The following is a 23,000-nucleotide window of genomic DNA, read 5'->3' on the forward strand; positions in this document are numbered from 1 at the left end:
GTTCATAAATCATTCAGCACACAAAGAAACTGAGGCTCAGCAAAATGAAGTGATCAGGCCAGGTTGTTAAGTGAGCCAGGCTGAGACTTGAAAATACTTGGGTGGCGTCCTTGTCTCCTTTTCCTCCATTTCTAGTCAACTACCAAGTCTAGATGACTTTCTTCCTTACCTCATTCTCGAATCAGTTCACTTATCTCCCATCATCATTGTAACCATTTTAGCCCAAGCCTTCTAGTCTATCCTCCTTTCTGTTTCCCGCATAGCAGTAAGAGTTGTCTTTCTAGCACGTAAATCTGATTGTGATGCTCCTCTGTCTAAAATGCTTTCCAATTGTTCTTAAATAACAGTCTGTTGAATCTGGCCTATACAGCTCTATGTGGTCTGTGTAGTTTAGCTCTCCACTTTTATCACTTCACACTCTTTCCCTGCATTCTATTCTCCAATAACTGTGGAATTTTTCAGATGTTTGAAGTTTGAAGATTGCAGGCTTTTTTTTTGACTCCACTCTGTGCACATGCTATTCCTTCTGCCTATTATGCTCCTTTCTTGAATCTTCTTCACTTGGCAAACTCCTACTTGTACTTCAAGCACTATTTTAGTTATCACCCTCTCTGAGAACCTTCCTCTGACCTCTGTCCCTACCCAGCCAGAGTTAGGTGTCCCTACCCTGAGTTCCCATGGTTTCCACAACTTTCTTTTTAATACAACTGTTACATGCTATTTTGTAATCATTTGCTTACTTGTCTGTCTTCTCTTGTAGATTGTGAGTGCCACAAGATCAAGAACCATGTCAATTTTAGCTTTCCACCTGTGTCTACAGAACCTAGTACAAGGCCTGGCACATTGTAAGTAGTTACAGATATTTCTTGATTAATTAAATGAATAACAGGTAAACAAATAAATGGTATATCCCAGGTGACCTACTCTGCAACCAGTTTTCTTTCTACTTGGAAACAACATGTTTGAATACAAAACTAGTCATTTAGTTTTCAAATTATCATTCTCAATGAGTATTTAGGATAGGTTCACTACTCATAAGACCTTATCTTGGAGGAAAGGGCTTGGCATCCTCATAAAATTCATATATTCATTCACTTCTCAATTATATCTTGAGTACCTAATCTATGCCAGTAGAAACTATTGCTATCCTCATTTTACTACTAGGAAACTAGAAAACCAGAGAGACCAGATCACTTGTCCAAGATCACCCAGATGTTAAATAGTGAACTGGAATTTGAACTCAAACCTGTCTAGCTCTAACACGTGTGCTATATTGCACTGATCAGACTATATTTACTTGAGGACAGGACATACTTCTCTATTCTCTACATCATAGGATATACAAGAGCAGATTAGCCTTTTTAAATAATGATATTATAAATGGTTCATTAACATAATAGTTTTTCAGGGGTTGACATATTCCTAGAAAGGAATGTTTCTTTGCAATGCTTCATTTTAGCCTTCTTCTCCAAATAGCTGAAATAGACATCTGTGGTGTTGACCAGCACAAAATACAGCTAGTGCAATGGAAATATGAATCCTGAGTCCTATGAATTACACAAGATAGGCTGGTGCTACTTTCCTCAGAGAATAGTTGTGGTGAACAGACTGAGGTTTTGTCATAATGATAATGCTTCTTGGTCATATAATGCATTGCAGTTTACAGACCAATTTTATATCTCCTATCATATTTGAAACTTAGAACTTCCATCTTCAATATATAAGGAAACAGTTTTTTTTTAAGTTTTCAAATCTGAAAAACACTACACAAATGAAAAGACTTAGTCTTGTGGTTCTTATGATAATTTTCTGGTGAAAGAGGCTGTTTCTCAGTTATATGTGTGTTAAGGCACAGGTAGTGGAATAGTCAGGATATAGAGTACTTGTTAACCATATATGAGTTTTTATCCTTCTTTGCTTTGTGATCTATAGCCTTCTAGTTGTTCAATATTAATTCTCATCTTCTTCTATAGTAATAGATGTTTAACTGAACACAAAGCAAACCAGCTAAAGACGTATTTCCAAGTCCCCATTGAAGCTAGGTATAAACATTTGACCACGTTCTGCCAAGTGGAAATGATATATACAACTTCTGGGTGGTACCTTTTACTTCCCCTTTTCTTCTCCTGTTGGCTAGGATCTTAGCATGGTGGTAACATACAGGGAACTATCTTGGACCATGAATTGGAAGCTGCATGTTGATAATGACATAACAACAAGATAGGAGTCTTGGTTCTCAATATTATCAAGCCACCAGGCTATTTATTCTCTCAATAAATATTTATTGGATGAAGATTATATGCAAGACACTGTTATAAGTACTAGGAATAGGACAATGAATAAAACAGATAGTAATCCACACACATCATAGACTTTAAAATGTGACTGAGGGATAGACAAATAGATAAAATATACAGTAAGTTAGATGGCATCAAGTGCTAAAGAGGTAAATAAATATATAGGAGGTTAGATGGTATCAAGTGCTAAAGAGGTGGGGATGAAAAATGAGTTATATATAGGAGGATTGTAATTTTAGATAAGGTCTGAGAATAAGTGATGAAATGACAACAGGAAACATTGAGGGAATAAAAGAGAAGGGAGAGGCAGAAATAACTCTATGGCTTTGAACTTGGAAAAATGGTGATTCATATAGCAAAATAGATAGAGTAATTTGGTTATTTTATACCAGGCATATCAACATAGAAACAGCCCTTGAAAAGTGTCCAAGGTTAAAAAGTGATGAGAAGGTGGAGAACAGAAGCAAAATGATAGAGTGGAAAGATTTAGAGACTGCTCTCTCCACCAGAACAATTAGTGAGCTGGAAAATGGGATTGGAATTGAGCAAATGGTGGTCCTGGAACCAAATTGGACATTTAGAACAATTACAGGATTGCCAGTCTAATCAAGATACTGCTGAGAGTTCAGCTTTTGTATGTAAAAGTGAACCAGTAACCAGCCCCCATTTCTTAAATCTGTGGCAGGGACTTTGGCCATGGTGGCAGCTGTAGAAATGAAGTCTGGATTCTGGGAGATGCCGGCTTGTGCCAGAGTGAGCAGAGGAAATCCTGTCTTCTGAAAGTTGGAATTGGAGGGTCAAGGTTTATCTCGGGGGTCCCTGAGGAACCATATGGATGGTGTGGCCCCAGGTTTGGCCTTCTGTGCAGTAGTGGCGTCCAGTCTCCCACCAGTATCTACTGGGGCAAAAGAGCCAGTAAACCTTCATTGGTTGTTTCTTTTTATTCTTCTCTGTGTGGACCTTTTTATTCATTTAGTAGATGTGATGGTGAGGTTCATGTGTCAACCTGGCCAGGTGATGGTGCCCAGTTGTCTGGTCAAGCAAGCACTGGCCTATCTGTTGCTGTGAGGACATTTCATGGAATTAAATCATCATTATGTTGATTGCATTTATGGCTGATTGCATCTGCAATCAGCTAAGGGGAATGTCTTTCACACTGAGAAATGTTTAATCAGTTGAAGGCTTTTAAGGGGGGAGGTGATAGTTTCAGCACCCAGAAGAGAGAATTTTCATCTCTCCTTCAGCCAGCCAGACTCTCCTAGGCAGTCCATCAAAGACCTTCATTAGAGTGCCAGCTTGCAGCCTGCGCTATGGAATTTGGACTCATGCCTCTCCACAGGTGCATGAAATACTTTTATTAAATCTCATATGATTTCCAAATACCTCTGTTGGTTGTGTTTCCCTCGAGAACCCTGTCTAATACAGTAGACCTCTGGGGGCCAAGGATGGATTCTGGCCTTGATTTTTGACCCTCTGTGCTGCAAGAACTCTGGCCTCACACCCACATCCATCCACCAGAATATAAAGAGCCAGTTAACTTTTAAATGTCTTCTCTTTCTTTTGTGGGTGGGTGGTTTTTGGTCTGTTGGATCCCCAAGGGAACAGTGAAGATGCTAGCCAAGGTTTTGTCACTCTGGGCAACAGCAGTTTCTGGTCTCACTGCAGCAACTGTCAGGGTCATCAAGATCTAAAGAGGCAGTACACTGCTTTTTGTTGTTGTTGTCGGGTTCCTTTCTTTTTAAAAAGTGCTTTTGATTCTTGTGGATGCCTGAAACACCAATGAAGATGCTAGACTGAGATTTGGCATCAGTGAAACCAGCTTCTGGATTTCTCCTGGCAATTTACTCAGAGATGGTGAAAGGCCCAATTTTTAAAGGAGTTCTACCTGCTTGTTGTTATTTATTTTTATCATTTTCTTTTTTTTCTGTCTATCTCTTTCTTTCCTTATTTTTTTTTCATATTTGTCTCTTCTTTTTGGCCTTCTGTACTGAGGAGTGGAAGAACTAGATTATCAGAGTTAACACAACATAATATTCACAATGTCAGGTTCTCAACAAAAAGTTACAAAACACACAAGGAGACAAGAAAGAATAGTTCAGTCCCAGGAAAGAAAGAATTTCATAGAAAATATTCCAGAGAAACCTTAGTCTCTGGAATAACTAATCAAAGATCTTAGATCAATTCTCTTGAATCACATTAATGAATGAAGGGAAAACATAGACAAAAATGAAAAGAATCAAGAAACAATATATGAACAAATGAGCATTTAAATAATGAGATAGAAATTATAAATAAGAAGCAAATGGAAATTCTGGAGCTAAAAATTACAATAATTGAAATGAAAAATTCAATAAGGAGCTCAACAGAATATTGGTGGAGGCAGAAGAAAGGATCAACAAATATGAAGATAAGACTATTAAAATTGTCCATGTTACAGTGTGGACAGAAGATGGTGGCTTAAGGAGTGCTTGGATTTCAGCTGCTCTCCAACGCAGCTAGTAAATGGCCAGAACTGTCTGAAATAACTCTTTGGTGAATTCCAGAAGTGAGAAGCACATTGTCCACCAGCCAAGAGTGAGTGGAAGAATAAGATTGATAAATTGCGATGAAAAGCTGTGAGTAAATCTTTCCGCACTGTGGAATCTGGTGCCTTACTGGTATGGCAGGCTGACCTGGCAGTCTCTCTCTGGTGGGAAATGGAAACCCCCTCAAGGATCAGGGGTAGAGGGACTCAGTCAGGCACCATTGTGGCTTTTGACTCATGAATGTGGACTACTGGATACTAGTTTCCAAGCATAGATAAATTTACAGTGCACCCAATAAAGAAAGAAACCAGAATTTTCTGTTTCAACCTTGTTCCCATCAAGAAGGAAACAGGGAAGATGGGGAGACACAGGTATTTGGAGATGGTAGAGCTCAGTTTGAGAAAACATTGCTCTGCCCCAAGAAAAGGGGGAGACAGTCCCATGCACTGACTCTGGCTCTTGATAGGCAAACCCAGGGTGCTGGACTTCAGCTCTGAGAACACCTACATTTTTAAGCAGTCCATAAAAGAAAGCAGCTCATGGTCTCCATTTCAGTCCTACCCCAGGCAGAGGAGAAAGTAGTGCTGACTGAGAGGCACAGTAACCCTTCAGGCAGCAGAAACAGGTTGCTAAAGAGTTGCTCTTCCCCAAGAAACAGGAAGGCAGGGCCCAGAACTAGTGGCAGCTGTCATTTAGAGAAGGTAGATCTCAGGGACTGGGATATCAGCAATATTTCAGCCCACAACAGTTCAGCCTTTGTAACAACCAGGTATGAAGGGCTGGAAGGGTGGCTGCTCAAAAGTTATTGTAACTTTTCTGGTCAACAGGGAACAGGGTATTTAAAGGTGATTTCTGCACTAGAAAAGAGGGAAGACAAGGCCTAGAGCAGGTGGTGGCTGTTAGAGAATTCAGAACTGAAGGGCTGCGAAAACAGCAATAGTTTCATACCACTTTCATATAGCTTCTATCTTGACCGTGGTCCAAGAGAGGGTGGGATCAGCTGAGAATTAAAGGCATTGTACTACTTGAGGCCTGGAGGAGCAGTAGGCTGAAAAGCACCATCTGCTGCACAGGACAGGAAAAGCACAGGTTCAGGAGACTTCACAGGAAAGATTGACATCCTACTGAGTGTCCTCCCCCAGGAACCTTGGTAATGATTTATACCCACTTCAGTCCTGGACTTGTCTTTCCTGGGAAAAAATGACTGAGGTAGTTCCTCTCTGGGGAGACCCTCCTCCCCAAATCAGCCTTCAGGTTACAGTAGCTGGAGATAATGAAAGAAGTGTTAAAAACATATACAGGCAAATAAAAAAATAGAACCAGACTTCTGGTAAGATGACAGAAGATGATGGACTGAGTTCACCCCTGTTTCATGGAGCTAGAGAAGTGATAGAAAATGACTGAGGTAGTGTTTCCAGGGTATGAGTGACCAGAGAGGAACTTTTACATGATACAAGGAGGATCTGAATGAAAAAGCAGAAAAGTTACTATTGAAGGGATGGGGTGAGTTTACCTAGTCATGACTACACCTGGGGCAGGCTGTTATAAGCAGGCCAGACTGGGTTCTGAAGGAGCAATATGATCCCACACTCCCACCTCTGTATCAACTCGAGAGATTTTCCCTCTCAGCTCCCCAGCTGGGAGCTCCCATGTGAAATCTAAAAGTCAGCAGACTTGGTTGACATATGCACAGAGACCTTGCTGCTGGTGCAAAGTGCCTACCCTGCACCCCTGAGGCAGGCTGCTGTGAGTACCTGGCTTTGGCTGAGACTGGAGGGCCCTCCCCTCGGGAGGGGAGGAGAACACAAGGCTGAACTGATCTGACAATTGGCCCGTGAAAGAGTCTCCCTGGATCGCACTGCTTCTATACTCTCTCCATGGAGGCCTGGAGTGCTTACAGCATGCATGGGCAGAGAGGCAGGGATGAGGGAGCAGGCCATGCCGCAAAGCCAGGCACCCTCAGGCTGGCTGTGGGCAGGGGTAGTTGAAATACTCAGTCCCACAGTACAAGGTCATTCTATGTGGGAGCCTGGGTATCACCAGACCCAGTGTGCACCACAAATGGATTCTCTGTTGAGATGCACACTGCTCACACTCAGCCCTGGGGTTGGTCGCTTTCAGCATGCACTGTGACCTGTGGCCATAACTGGATTTTCAACTGGCTTCATGAGTCCCTTCATGAGTCCTGGACTTATCTTGTCTGGGAAAAAATGACTGGCCCTGCTGACTGACTTAGGAAGAGATGGGCTTGAGAGGAAGAGGTGGCCCAAGCACGCCATCTTCTGGGAATAGTGGAAGTACAATACGGAAAATTGCCCTTCTGCTTGGTTTTTAACTGATCTTTAATTAGAGCTGCGCGTCTGCATGAGGTCCTGGCCTTTGTTTGGCAGGGAATTACTGACAAATGTGCAAAAGGAGGCATCTAACACAAACCCAAGCAATTACAAAATTTTAGACAAGCAATGGAAATCAACTTTCAAGATAACCTTATCAAGATAACTAAATGTTTCAGTCATCAGAAAGTCATAAAACATATGAAGATGTAGAAAAACATGGCTCAGCCAAATGACCAAATCAAAACACTGTAGGAGACACAGAATTTGGAACAACTAATCAAAGATGTTACTACAAATCTTCTAAATAAGTTCAGTGGGTTGGCTAATGCTGTAAAGGAAATCAAGAACACACTAGAAGAGCACAAAAAAGAATTTGAAGATATAAATAGGAAACTAGCAGATCTTACAAAATGAAAGCTATTGTAGATCAATTAAAAATATACTAGAGACACACAACAAATTTGAAGAGGTAGAAGAAAGAATAAGTGAAATAGAGACCAGAACAACTGAATTTGAATGTGGAAAAGAAAAAATGATGAAAAAGATGGAAAAATTTGAATTGGATCTCAGGGAAATGATGGACAACATGAAGTGCACAAATATAAGAATCATCGGTGTCTGAGAAGGAGAAGCGAAGAGAGAAGGACTAGGAAGATTATTTGAGGAGATAATTGGTGAAAATTTCCCAACCCTGAAAAAAGACATAAATATGCAAATCAAAGAAGCTGAACAAACTCCAAATAGAATAAATTCAAATAGGCCCACTCCAAGGCACATACTAATCAGACTGTCCAATGCTGAAGAGAAGCAGAAAGTCCTGAAAGCAGCAAGAGAAAAGGGATTCACCATATAAGAGATGCTACATAAGACTAAATTTGGCAATGAAATTATCTAAAATTGAAATTGACTTTGAATATTATATATGACGCCCAATGAATGGAAGTGACTGAAGGATGTGCTGACTGAGAAGTAGATTGGCAGATGATGGTGTATACATATGATAGAATATTGTGCTGCTACAAAAGGAAATGAAGCTCTGAGGCATGCAACATTGTGAATGAACCTGAAAGACATTCTGTGAGGCAAAATAAACCAAAAACAGAGGAGCAAGTATTGTATGGTCTCATTTAGAAAATACTTATAAGAAAACAGGGGCCTGGGTTTTAAGCTCTTACAGCAGTCAACATTTAGTTCAGAGTGGTAATTGTTATTTCTGGATCTTATGGGCTGCTTTATATATGTATAACCAGGTATTTAGAGTTAAGAATGAAGCCAATTGGTTGGTATTAAGGTAATTCAGAATACAGGGGTAAGGAAAACATTATCTATATTTTAGAACTTCATCTACTCTTTCATGCCAAAGGAAGAAAAGTTCAGATCTTAAATTTTCTGTAGCACATAATCTAACTCAATCTGTCTGGATAGATCATTTAAACAATCCAAACACAGGGAGCCCAGAATAAGAATGAAGGCCTTTAATCCTGTATAGCTTAATGTGATGCCTGGATACATCTTGGAGTATATTAAGAAGATAATCAAATAGTATTGGCAAAGTCCCTTGAGAGATGGGAAAAAATATATAGAACTATTAAACTTTACCACTGGGGAAAACCCTGATACTGCATCAAATATTAGGACACCCAAATCAATAAGCCCTTGCTCTTAAGGCTTGCTCTTGTGAAGCTTATGTATGTAGAAGAGATGCTTAGCCTAGCTATAAATATGCCTAGAGTGTGACCTCTCTCTCTCTATGCCTAACCCTGCAAGTAATGCCATTGACTTCCCCACTACATGGGATATTACATCCAGGGGTGAAAGTCTCCCTGGTGGTGTGGAAGATGACTCCCAGGGATGAGCCTGACACCATGGCATCAAAAATATCATTCTTACAAAAAGGGGGAAAAGAAGTGTAACAAATAAGGTATCAATGGCTGAGAGAGTCCAAATATAGTCCAGAAGCTACTCTGGAAGTCACTCTTGCACATACTTCAGTTGGACATTGCTACCTAACATAACTTGCCAAACTCCAATGAAAACCATTCCTGCCAATCCTAAAGAACACCCAAAGCATTATATAAGGGTAACTTATATATATATATATATATATACACAATGCACTAGGGTAACTGTCCAAAACCTACATCCTCCAGATGGGTCCCTGGACAAGATAAGTCCTGAAATGCAAAGGAACCAGCCTCTCCAGAACATCAACAAATTCCATCCCCCATTCCATATTATTGACAGCCCCTTGCAACATGAAAAGTTAGAATGAGCAAAGCCTAAATACCCTTAACCTGTGAGAGAAAGACCAAAAGTGATGGTGGAGTTATACAGAGAAGGTAGGGTTTAACAAATGAATATGTTTGCTGAATCATTATATTGATTTTTTTTTATTCTCCGGTATCTTGGAGCAGCTAGTAATAAAAACCTAAAAATGTGGAATTACAACTCATACCAAACTCTGAAATCTGTTCTACAACTAATTGTTGCAGCGTGCTTTGAAATTTATTGTTTTTTGTATATATGTTATTTTTCACAAAAAAAGAAAAAAAGTCAGCTGTGATGAGAAATACACAGATATAAGATGATACTGTGAATCAGTGATTGTACACTTTGGATGATTACATGGTATGTGAATATATAATATACATCAATAAATAATAACTTAAACATGAACAAAAACAAAAAAAGCATTGGTGGGGGTCACTGTTTTTAAGTTCATGATCAGAAAGTTTAGTTATATTTTTCTCCACTAAACAAAAGTAAAAGAACATAAAATGCTATCTAGAGAATTATAAGTGGTTCGGATTAATAAGGAGAACAAAGAAAAGAAAAAGAGCAGAAAATACTCTCCAGAGAAATCTAAAAGGTTCAGATTAATGAAATCAATAAAAATGATGCTTATGAGCAGAAGAAACAATTTAAATATGGAAAGCTTAAATGAAATTAGCTTCTATGTAATAAGTTTGCAATTACATACTTGCACTAAAGTTACAAACAAAGTGAAATCAAACAACAGTGGTAAAAATAAGACTAAGTTTGGAGTAGTTCACAGGCACCATGGAGGTGAGAAGGCAGTGATCTGGTATATTTAAGATTCTGAAAGGAAAGAATTTCCAGCCATGAATTCTTTATCCAGCAAAGTTGTCCTTCAAAAGTGAAGGTGAGGTTAAAATTTTCACAGACAAGCAAATGCTGAGAGAATTTGTTAAGAAGAGACTGGCCCTGCAAAAAATACCGAAGGGAGTTCTGTCAGCTGAAAAAGTGACAGGAGAGAGAAGTCTGGAGGATGGCATAGAGTTGAAAAGTATTAGTAAAGTAACTAAAAGGATAAAAAGAGAGAGGGGAAAATATATAGCTCTCATAAATAAAAATCAAATAATAAAACAATAGATTCAAGAACTGCTTTTAGAGGAATAATTTGGAATGTTAACACACTAAACTCACTGTTTCAGCTTGCTAATGCTTCTGGAAAGTGACATACCAGAAATGGGTTGGATTTTAAAAGCAGAACTTATTAAGTTACAAGTTTATAGTTCTAAGGCCATAAAAATGTCCAAACTAAGGCATCCAGATAAAGATACCTTTACTCAAGATAGACAATGTCTGTCATATGAGAAGGCATGCGGCTGGTGTCTGCTGGTCCTTGTTCCTGGTTCCATTGCTTCCAGCTTCTGATTCCAGTGGTTTCCTCTCTAAGCATCTGTGGGCCTTTACTTAAATCCTCCAGGACACAACTCTGGGTTTTGCTTGCTTAGCATCTCATGGGAAGGTACATGACATTTTCTGGGCTCCGCATCTCCAGATGTCTGTGTTTAGACAACTTCTTGCTCTGTGGGCACTCCAAGCATCTCCAAATATTTGCGTCTCTGCAGGCTGTAAAGCAACTGTGTTTTATCCAAAATGTCTCCCCTTTTAAGAGACTTCAGTAAATTCATTAAGACCCACTTTGAATGGGCAGAGTCATATCTCTCTCAAGTCAAAAAGTTCACACCGACTATTGGGTGTGTCTCATCTTCATGGAAGTAACCTAATTAAAAGGCCACACTCAAAATTGTGTGGGTCAATCTCCATGGAAACAATTTAATCAAGGATTCCATCCTAAATGATAGATCTAGTCCCACAATATTGGATCAGCATAGAAAGAAAATGGTTTTTTTTCAGGTACACAACAGTTTCAAGCAAGAACATTCCACCCTCTGGACTTCCAAAAGACATATTTTTTTCATATACAAAATACTTTAATTCCATTACAATACCACAAAAGCCTTAAACCATTTCATTAACAATACATATACAATACAAAGTAAAAAACTAAAAAATCTCGTCAAAGTTGGTTACAGGCATGGTCTATTCTTAGGCAAAATTCTCCTCTGGGTCTGGACCTGTAAAACTCAGAAGAAGTTATCTCCTTCCAATATACAAAGGAGGGAAAGTCATAGGATACATGTGCTCATTTCCATAGGAGAAATCAAAAGTAAAACAGGGGTCGCTGGACTCAAACAGCCTTGAAAATCTGCAGGGAAAATGCAATCAGATTTCAAAGACTGAGAGTCACTTATCCTTGGGGCTTGAAAGTGGCAATCCCACCCTCCCTAAGGGTTTATGCAGCAGCCTTGTTCTCTCTAAACACTGGGATGAGGGTTGCAACATTGGGGGGCATTGGGGGGGACCACCTTTTTCTCAGTTACATGCTCTCTTAACATTGGAACAGCATCCAGGCTCTCTGCCATCTAGGGCACATTGTCAATTCTCTCAGAGCAATGGGGCAATTGCCAACTTCACCCCCAATCCCTTTGGAATGTGCCCCACCCTCTATGAGGCTTAAAGAGGCAAAATTCTTTCTGAAAATGAAGTGGAAACCTCGCCCTTTGCTTTCAGGGCCAACTCACCTTCTTCATGTGCATGGGTGCGTCTACTCTCCTGGCCTGAGATTTCCTGACTACAGAACTTAGCTTCCATGGCTCTGCCTCTGAAGACTTTTTTTCTTTCAATTTGCCCCTTTTCTATCCCTTTTAGCTCAGACTAGCAGTGGTTCCATTTATACAGATTCTACAACATTTTTGTCAGTTTTTAAAAGCAGTATGCAGGGATCATAACCATCAGACAATAGGATGTCAACAAATACCTTCTGTATAACTCCATCTCCAATCCTGGCTGGTCCTTTATCAGATGACTTGATCCTTGATTGGTTAAATCCTCACGTGGGGCACTATTCTCTGCGGTCTCATTTTCTGGAAACCCAGAATTTTCCAGACCATCAATTTCTGGTTTATTTATACCAAAGAGTTCAGTTCTCAGCTTATCCCTTTCCTGCCGCGTTTCACTATAAGCTACAAGGAAGAACCGGATTTCATTTTCACATTTAGTTTGGAAATTTCCTGAGCTATGTATCCCAGCTTTTAGAGTCTCCCTTCCATCTAACACCAGTACTTAATTTGCCAAATTCTCTACCACTTGAAAACACGGATTGCCTTCCTTCCAATTTGCAATAACACATTCATTACTTCTGTCTAAGATTTTATTTAAAGTATCTATATGTCCACATTTCTACCAACAGTCTCCTCAAAGCATTATAAGCTTTCTCTGTCAAGCTCTTCACAACTCTTCCAGAATCTGCCCTTGATCCATTTAAAAGCCATTCCAATGTGTTCGGTATTTGCAAACACAGCACTCCACTTCTCTGGTAGCAAAATCTGCTTTAGTCTGCTAATGCTGCTGAAATGCAATATGCAAGAAATGAGTTGGCTTTTACAAAGAGAATTTATTAAGTTATACATTTACAGTTCTAATGCCATAAAAGTGTCCAAACTAAGGCATCCAGAGAAAGATACCCTGACTGAAGGAAGGCCAATGTCTGTCATATGGGAAGGCATTTGGTTGCTGTTTTCCAATCCTTGTTCTCAATTCCATTGCTCCCAGCTTCTGACTTCAGTGGTTTCCTCTCTAAGCAACTGCTGATTTGAATCTGTTATGTACCCAAGAAAAGCCATGTTCTTTAATCCTCATTCAATGCTGTTGGGTGGGATCATTTTTATTACGTTGTTTCCATGAAATTGTGACCCACTCAATTGTGGGTGGGATCTTTTTATTAGGTGGTTGCCATGGAGATGTGTCTCCATCCATTCAGAGTGATATTGCTTACAGGAGTCCTTTAAGAGGGGACCATTTAAAAAAAGTTTCAGAGCCCACAGAGACCTTTGGATACAAAGAAAGAAAACTCCCACAGAGAAGCATCTTGAAATGGGAAGCCTGGAGAGAAAGCTAGCAGGCATTACCATGTGCTTGCCCAGCTGGCAGAGGTGTTTAGGGCCCATTGGCCTTTCTTGAGCCAGGGTATCTTTCTTCGGATGCTTTAGTTTGAATATTTTATAGCCTTAGAACTGTAAACTTGCAACTTAAGAAATTCCCTTTTTAAGAGCTGCTCCATTTCTGGTATATTGCATTCCAGCAGCTTCAACAAACCAAAACAGCATCTGTGGGCCTTCATGTAGCTCCTCCAGGACACGACTCTGGGCTCTGGCTTGTTTACCATCTCATGGGAAAGCACATGTCAACATCTGTTGGACTCTGCATCTTCATATGTATGTATCTAGGCATCTGCTCTCTTTGTTGACACTCCAACATCTCTAAATGTTTGCATCACTGTTGGCTCTAAAGCAGCTATGTTTTTTCCAAAATGTCTCCTTTTTTAAAGGTCTCCAGTAAACTAATCTAGACCCACCTTGAATAGTTAGAATCACATATCCATCAAGTCAAAAAAGTCACAACCACAACTGGGTGTGTCATATCTCCATAGATGTAATCTAATAAAAAAGTCACACCCACAATTGAGTGGGTTGATCTCCATGGAAACAAGTTAATCCAAGGTTCCACCCTAAATAATAGGCTGGTCCAAGAAGATTGGATCAGGATTGAAATAAATTGGCTCTTCTGGGGGTACATAAGAGTTTCAAACCAGAACAGTCACCATTAGAAAGTACTCAATGGTAGAATGAATTTTAAAATGTGATCCATCTGTGTGCTGTTTACAAGAGACAGAGATCTTAGACCCAAGGATACAAACAGATTGAAAGTGAAAAGATCAAAAAAGATATTCTATGCAAGCTGTAATGAAAGAAAGTAGGATTACCTCTACTAATATTGGACTAAATAGTCTTTAAATGCAAAGATGTCACAAGAAACAAGGACACTGCATATTTAAAAAGGGACAATTAATCAAGAAGATATAACAATCATCAATATTTATTGTATAAATATTGACAAGGAGCTCCAAAGTATATGAAGCAAACATTGTCAAAAATGAAGGCAGCAATAGATGTTTCAACAATAATAGTGGGAAATTTTAATACACCATTCTCTTCTATTGGTAGAACAACCATACAGAGGAGGAAACAGAGAATCTAAACAATATGATAAAGAAATTATACCTAACAGATATATATAGATCATTACACCACAAAGCACCAGGATTTATATTCTTTTCTAGTGATCAGGGAACTTTCTGCAGGATAGATCAAATGCTGGGCTACAAAACAGGTTTTAATACATTTTAAAAGTATGAAATCATTCAAAGCACTTTCTTTGACCATAATGGAATGAAACTGGAAGTCAATAACCAACAAAGAACCAGAACTTTCACAAATATATGGAGATTGAAAAGTACACTCTTAAACAATCAGTGAACTAAAGAAGAAATTGCAAGAGAAATTGGTAAATATCTGGAGATGATGGAGAATGAGAATACAGCATATCAGAACACATGGAATGCAGCAAAGGTCATGCTGAGAGGTAAATTTATTGCTTTGACTATATTACAAAATAAGAAAGCACAAAAATTGAAGACTTAACTGATTACCTAGGGAACTAGAGAAAGAACAGCAAACTAAACTGAAAGCACATAGAAGAAGAGAAATAACAAAGATTAAGGCAGAAATAATTTAATTGGAGAACATAAAAAAAGAAAGAATTAAACAAAAAATTGGTTCTTTGAGGATATCAATAAAATTTATGGACCTATACCTAGTCTGACAAAGGAAAAAAAAGTGAAAGGCTGCAACTAAATGAATCAGAAATGAAAGGGGGAACATTACCATTGACAATGGAGAAATTTTAAAAAACATGAGTATACTATGAACAACTCTATGCCAACAAACTAGACAATTTAGATGAAATGGACAAATTCATAGAAGCGCATGAACCACCTAAACTGACTTGAGAAGAAATAGAAGACCTCAACAAACCAATTACAAGTAAAGAGATTCAATCAATCATCAAAAATCTTCCTACAAAGTAAAGCCCAGAACCAGATGGCTTCACAGGGGAATTTTACTAAACATTCCAAACAGAACTAATACTATTCCTGCTCAAATTCTTTCCAAAATTAAGGAAATAAGAATACCACCCAACTCATTTTCTGAAGCAAGCATCACTCTAACAGCAAAACCGGATAAAGATATTACAAAAAAGGAAAACTACAGGCCAATGTCCTTAATGAATATTGATGCAAATATTCTCAAGAAAATACTTGCAAATTGAATCCACTTGCACATTAAAAGGCTTATACTCCACGACCAAGTGGAGTTTATTCCAGGCATGGAAGCACCTAAGAAAATTGATCAATGTAATACAACATATTAACAAGGTGTTCTAGTTTGCCTGCTACTGGAATACAGTATACCAGAAATGGAATGGCCTTTAAAAAGGGGAATTTATTAAGTTGCAAGTTTACAGTTTTTAGTACATGGAAATGTCCCAATTAAGGCATGTCTGTAGAAATGTCCAATTTAAGGCATCCAGGGTAAGATAGCTTGGTTTAAGAAGGCCGAGAAAGTTCAGGGTTTCTGTCTCAAGTGAAAATCTACTGGTGAACATGGTCAGTGTTTCTCTCTCATCTGGAAAGGCACATGGTGAATATGGCATCATCTGTAAACTTCCTCTCCAGCTCCTTGGGAGGCATTTTCCTTTTTCATCTCCAAAAGTCACTGGGTGCTTCCTGATTCTTCAGTGTTCTATCATCCTCTGCTCTTTCCGAATCTCCTTCTTTATGGGATTCCAGCATCTGATCAAGACCCCCCTGAATGGGTGGAGACATATCTCCTCCTAATCCAGTTAAACACCCACTCTTGAGTGAGTCACATCTCCATGGAGATAATAAAGTTTCCACCATACAGTACTGAAAAGGGATTAGAAGAAACCGTTGCTCCCACAAGGTTGATTAGGATTAAAACATGGCTTTTCTAGGGTACATAAACTTAACCAGCACACAAAGTGAAAAAGAAAAATCACATGATTATCTTGATTGACACTGAAAAGGCATCTTTCCCTGATAAAGCACTTGAAAAGTTAGGAATTGAAGGAAACTTCCTCAATATCATAAGGGGCACATGTGAAAATCCCACAGCCAGCATCATACTTAATGGTGAGAGACTGAAAGCCTATCCTCTGAGAACACAAGTGAGACAAGAATGCCCATTGTCACTATTATTCAACATTGTGCTAAAAGTTCTAGCTAGAGCAATTAGGAAAGGAAAAGAAATAAAAAGCATTCACACCAGAAAGGAAGAAGTAGAACTTCTAGTATTTGCAGATGACATGATCCTGTATTTCAAAAACCCTGAGAAATCTATGACAAAGCTACTAGAGACAATAAAGAAATTCAGCAAAGTGATGGGAAAGAGCATTAATGCATAAAATCACTAATGTTTCTATTACTAACTGTAATAGAAACCTAACTGCAGAGACAATTAAGAAAAAAAAATTCCATTCACAATAGCAACTAAAAGAATCAAGTATCTATGAATAAACTTAACCAGGGATGTAAAGGATCTGTATACTGAAAACTACAAAATATTGCTAAAAGAAATAAAAGAATTAAAACAGGTGGAAAGACATTCCATGTTCATGGACAAGAAAGTTAAATATTGTCAAGATGTCACTTCTTCTCAAAATGCTTTACAGATTCAATGCAATACCAATAAAAAAGCATACATCCTACTTTGAAGACTTGGAAAAGCTAGTTATCAAATTTTTTGGAAGGGAAAGAGTCTTTGAATAGTCAAAGACACTCTAAAAAGAAGAATAAAGAGAGATAATTTACACTTCCTGATTTTAAAGCTTATTATAAAGCCACAATGGTCAGAACAGCATTTTATTGGTACAAAAATAGACATATTAATCAATGGAATCACATTGAGAGTTTAGAAATAAACCACCAAAACTATGGCCAATTGATCTTCAACATGGCTCCCACATCAAATGAGCTAGGACAGAACAGTCTTTCCAATAAATAAGCCACAGAAAATTGGATATCCACAGGCAAAGGAATGAAAGAGGTCTACTACTGTACACCCTATATAAAAATTAACTCAAAGAACTAGTACCATAAAACTCTTAGAGTAAAACACAGGGAAGCATCTTCAAGACCTAGTAATAGGAGGTAGCTTCTTAGACTTTACACCCAAAGCACAAGAACCAAAAGAAAAAAATAAATGGAACACCTCCAAATCAAATGCTTCTGTACCTCAAAGAACCTTGTTAAAGAGGTGAATAGTAGGACAACTCAATGGGAAAAAACATTTGGAAACCATATGTAAGGATTTGATACCCAGTATATATAAAGAAATCATACAACTCAACAACAAAAGAAGAAACAAACCAATTATCAAATGGACAAAAGATATGAATAGACATTTTTCCAAAAAGGAAATACAACTGGCTAAGAAGGACATGAAAATATGTTCATCTTCACTAGCTATAAAGGAAATGCAAATCAAAACCACAATGAGATATCATTTCACACCCACAAGAATGGCTGCCATTAAACAGGAAACTACAAATGTTGGGGAGGATGTAGAGAAATTGAAACACTTACTCACTCATGGTGGGAATGTATAATGGTACAGCCACTGTGAAAGACAATTTGGCATTTCCTCAAAAAACTATGTATTGAGTTGCCCTGTGACCCAGCAATATCACTATTTGGTATATATCCAGAAGAGCTGAAAACAGTGTCATGAACAGACATTTGCACATTGATATTCATGGCCATATTGTTCACAACTGCCAAAAGATGGAAAGAATCCAAGTGTCCATCAAAAAAGAGTGGATAAATAAAATGTGGTATATATATATATATATATATATATATATATATATATATATATATATATATATATATATAAGGGATTATTATGCAGCAGTAAATTGAAATGAGATCCTGAAGCATATGACAACATGGATGAACATTGAGGACAAAATGTTAAGAGAAATAAGCCAGACACAAATAGATAGATAGTGTATGATTTCAGCAATATGAAGCCCATGGAAATGTAAACTCAGAGTCTTAAAATGGAAAATACAGCGGACGTAGAATTAGACATAAGCTCGAGGAGAGAGAATGGTTATGTAATACGTACAGACTAGTTAACAAGATTGAACTTAAAAGTATGGGAATGGATAGATTTGATAGTAGTTCATTAGTGGATTTATAAATAACAGTGTCATATTGAAGGTGAATATAATTGTAAGCAGTTGTTGAGAACTATGTATCTCACTGATTAGAATTACAAATATAAATAAGCTTTTGCATGAACTACTTCAAAAGTATGACACTTGTATAAAGAGTTAATAATAGAGGTGTGTATGGGAAAATCTACTTATTGCATGCTATGGTCTATATTTAATAGGAATACATCACTAGTACTGCAACAATAAATAATTGTGGGGGGTAACAGTTAAGGGGAATTTGGGATTTTCTTTTTGGTGTGGGTTTGTCTATCTGTTATTTTTCTCTTTGGAGCAATAGAAATTGTCTAAAATTGAGAGTGATGATGAATGTACAACTAAGTGAAGATACTGTGAAACATGGTTTGCTTTGGATAGAATACATCCTATATGATATATATCAATAGAATCTATAGATTCAAAATAAATAAATTACAAGAAAGATTCAGGTGTTAGAAAAAAAGTGGAGAGGTGTACCTATTCAATGTTGATAGGGTAGCAGAATAACTACTAAATCATTAGATTGATATTTCTTTTTAGTTTCCAGTGTCTTAGAGCAGCTATAAGGAAATATCTGAAATTGTGAAACTGTAATCCATACCATACTTTGAAATTTGCTCTATAACTACTTGTTAAAATGTACTTTGAAGTTTACTGCTTTCTTGTGTATATGTTCTATTTCACAATAAAATATGTTATATAAAAAAACGGAACAGATCAACATTCCATGAAGATAGAGAAGAGAAAGCTTTTCCTGGGAATGAAACAATTGCACAAATAAGGCAACCTCAAAAATAATTCCATATATGCAGGGCAAGAATCAGAAGAATAAGAGCTGAAAATCTTCAGATAAAAACAATCTGCTCTAGAGGTCAAGAATAGGTTGAATCAAGTGTCAAAGAAGATTATAGCACAAAGTGAATCAACAAGAAAAACCTCAGGAGTGAGAACATGCCTTCCAGGATAAACTAATCAAGAAAATCAGATGCCAGCAAAAAATCACAAGCCACACTAGAAAATGTGAAAATATGGTCCAGTCAAAGGAACATACTAAAATGTCACATGAGATACAGGAGTTGAAACAACTAATGAAGAATGTTCAAACAAATCTTCTAAATCAATTCAATGGGATGTAGGAAAATGTAACAAAAGAGATGAAGGTTATAAAGAAGATACTTGGTGAGCATTAAAACGGTCTCAGATGCATGCAAAAACAACAGAACTGGTAGGAATGAAATATAAAATAGAAGAGATAAAAATACAGAGGGACTTACAATTGCAGATTTGAAGAAGTAGAAGAAAAGATCAGAGAACTAGAAGATAAGACATCTGAAATCCTGCACAGAAAAGAAGAGATATGGAAAAGAATGGAAATTTTTTTAGCAGGGTCTCATGAATTGAATGACAGCACAAAGTCCATGAATATACACATCTAGGATGTACTGGGAGGAGAAGAGTGGGAAAACAGGGCAGAATAAATAATAGAGGAAATAACAGCCCCAAATTCACAACTCTTATGTGCAAGAAGTGCAATGTACTCCAAATAGGATACATCCAAATAGAACTACTGCAAGACACTTACTAGTCAGATTGTCAAATGCCAAAGACAAAGAGAGAATTCTGAAAGGAAACCATCATGTAGAGGGAAGCTCAATAAGGTGAAATGTGGATTTCTCTGCAGAAAATATGTAAGTGAGAAGACAGTGGTATGATATATTTAAGAAACTGAAAGAGAAAAAGGGAGTGCTCCAGGTTTATAGGAAAAGACTGTACAGAGAGGTCTGGAGTAAAGTGTAGAAATGAAAATTACCATTAAGAGTAACTAAAAGATTAAAAACAGAGATAAAATAAGATATAACATATAAAATCTAAAGGGCAAAACAATGGAAGAAATTACTGCCCTTCCAGTAATAATATTGAATGTTAACGGATTAAACTCTTCATCAAAAGACATAGACTGACAGAATGGGTGCAAAAACAGGATCCACCTATATGCTGCCTACAAGGGACTCACTTTAGCCCCAAGGACACAAATAGATTGAAAGTGAAAGGTTGGAAAGCCATTCCACGTAAACAATAACAAACAAAGATTGGGGGTCGGGAGGTAGTCATACTAATATTAAATAAGATAGATTTTAAATGAAGAACAGTTAAAGGAGACAAAGAAGGACACTATGTATTAATAAAAGGGTAAATATATCAAGAAGAAATAACAATCATAAATATTTATTCATATAGCCAGGGTGCCCCAAAATGCAGGAGGCAAATGCTGGCAACATTGAAAGGAGAAATAGAAGCCTCTATAATAACAGTTGGAGACTTCAATACACCAATCTCATCAATGGATAGAACATCTAGACAGAATATCACTAAGAAAACAGAGATCTTGAATAATATGATAAATGAACTAAACTTAACAGACATTTACAGATTGCATCCCACAACAGCATGATATACATTCTTCTTAATGCTTATGAATCATTCTCCAGCATAGACCACATACTGGGTTACAAGGCAGATCTTAATAAATTTACAAGATTAAATTATGCAAAATCATTTCTCAGATCATAATGGAACTATGATTCCTTTGTTCTACCTCTGTTGAAGGACAAACAACCATGCTATATCTTATTCAGATTAGATTCCCAGAATGCCCAGGGATACGAATGGATATTCATTGTGTGGTCTCCGGATTATTCTCATGGTCGTCAAAAAATGTTGCATGTAGCAACAAGAGCAGCTCTGAAGAAAGAGTTTGGAGGTGGCACATCAAAGATGGAGCACTTGGAACAGCAAAAGAAGGTATATAATTACATGGATATAAAAAAATACTTGCTATCACATCTTTCCCTGCCCCGTTGACTGCAGCTGAGGAAGAATTACAACAGATTAAAATTAATGAGGTTCAAACTGTTGTGTGTGGACACTAAGCATCAAACGCTAAAAAGAGTAGCATTTCTTATTTCTTGAGAAGCTTTTCAGGCTTTGGAAAAATTGAATAACAGACAGCTTAACTATGCGCAGTTGGAAATAGATATAAAAAATGAAATTATTATTTTGGCCAGCACAACAAATACAGAACTAAGTGATTCGCCAAAGACGATTCTCAAAAATTCAGCAAGTTGCTATTTCATGCGGTATTCTAGTTGCAAGAGCCCTCTGCTAGAAATAGTAGAAAAACAACTACAAATAGATGCAATTAGAAAGATTGAGATAGATAGTAGGAATGAGTTGACTGCAGACTTCCTTTACAAAGAAGTACACCCCGAGCAACATGCCCATAAGCAAAATTCTGCAAAACCAAAAGGTCCTGCAGGAAAAAGAGGAATTTGAAGAATAATTCATGGTCTAGCTGAAACTGAAGCCACTACTGATTGAAATAATTATATTAAACATTGTAATACTAGTTTTTAAAAAGTCCAGTTTTTCGTACAAGAGACCTGAGATCATTCCACGTTGATATAAAATCGGGGTAAAATTGCAATTTTTAAAAATAACGCTTTTCATTTCTGTGTGTTTTTAAAATTAATGTATAGAAGACTCATGATTTCTATTTTTGAGTTAAAGCTAGAAAAGGGTTCAACATAGTCATATTTAATCTTGGCACACTTTTCATAGAGAGTGATAATTCCATACTTTCACATGATTGACATAATTCTTAAAAGAGAAATACCTTAAAATATTCATACTTCTTAATGAGTATGTTAAGGACCAGGTTAGATTATTTTCCAATCTCAAAACTTCTTGTTCCTAGGAAAAGGTGGGAAGTTGCTTATTCTAGAGGATCCGTGCTAACTATGTCAGACTGTGGGATCATGTCTGCAAGTTTTAAAAACACAGTGGTTTATTGCAGCAGTCTTTTCTGTTTGATTGCTTTTTTTAATGGCATTGAAATTTCAAATCAGCTTACCCTGAAAGGGTACCAGATATTTTCTATACAGCAGATTTTCTGATGACATTGAAAGACACGTTTAAACAACCTTAGTAAATTATCTCTTTAATTTTCCATATATAAAGTAATTTACTTTTAAGTACCATGAGACCAAATATTTATGTTCAGATTGAAGTTTAATATTTTAAAGTAAACACAATTAAAGCCAAAAATATTTAAAAATTTTAAGTATCAGGATTGAATGTTTACCTCTGAAACCATATATTTATAAGTGCAATGTTTCTTTATCACTTTAGAACAAATATTCAGATTTAAAAAAATCATTTAAAGGTCAAAGTACTTAGCAGTCTAACATAGATTATAAATTTAGCATAAGAATTTTCTTTCAATTTAGATCTTATTTCAAAACACTCAACTTTTTTATATCATTACATTGTGGTTATAA

The 23,000-nt window shown here is 37.3% G+C and overlaps 1 pseudogene; it reads left to right on the top strand.

Moving 5' to 3' along the window:
* The first annotated feature begins 21,240 nt into the window (after positions 1 to 21,240).
* On the top strand, positions 21,241 to 22,041 carry LOC143671941 (twinfilin-1 pseudogene; annotated as a pseudogene).
* Positions 22,042 to 23,000: the final 959 nt, after the last annotated feature.

Source organism: Tamandua tetradactyla, chromosome X (genome assembly GCF_023851605.1).
Source record: "Tamandua tetradactyla isolate mTamTet1 chromosome X, mTamTet1.pri, whole genome shotgun sequence".
NCBI classification, from domain to species: Eukaryota; Metazoa; Chordata; class Mammalia; order Pilosa; family Myrmecophagidae; genus Tamandua; species Tamandua tetradactyla.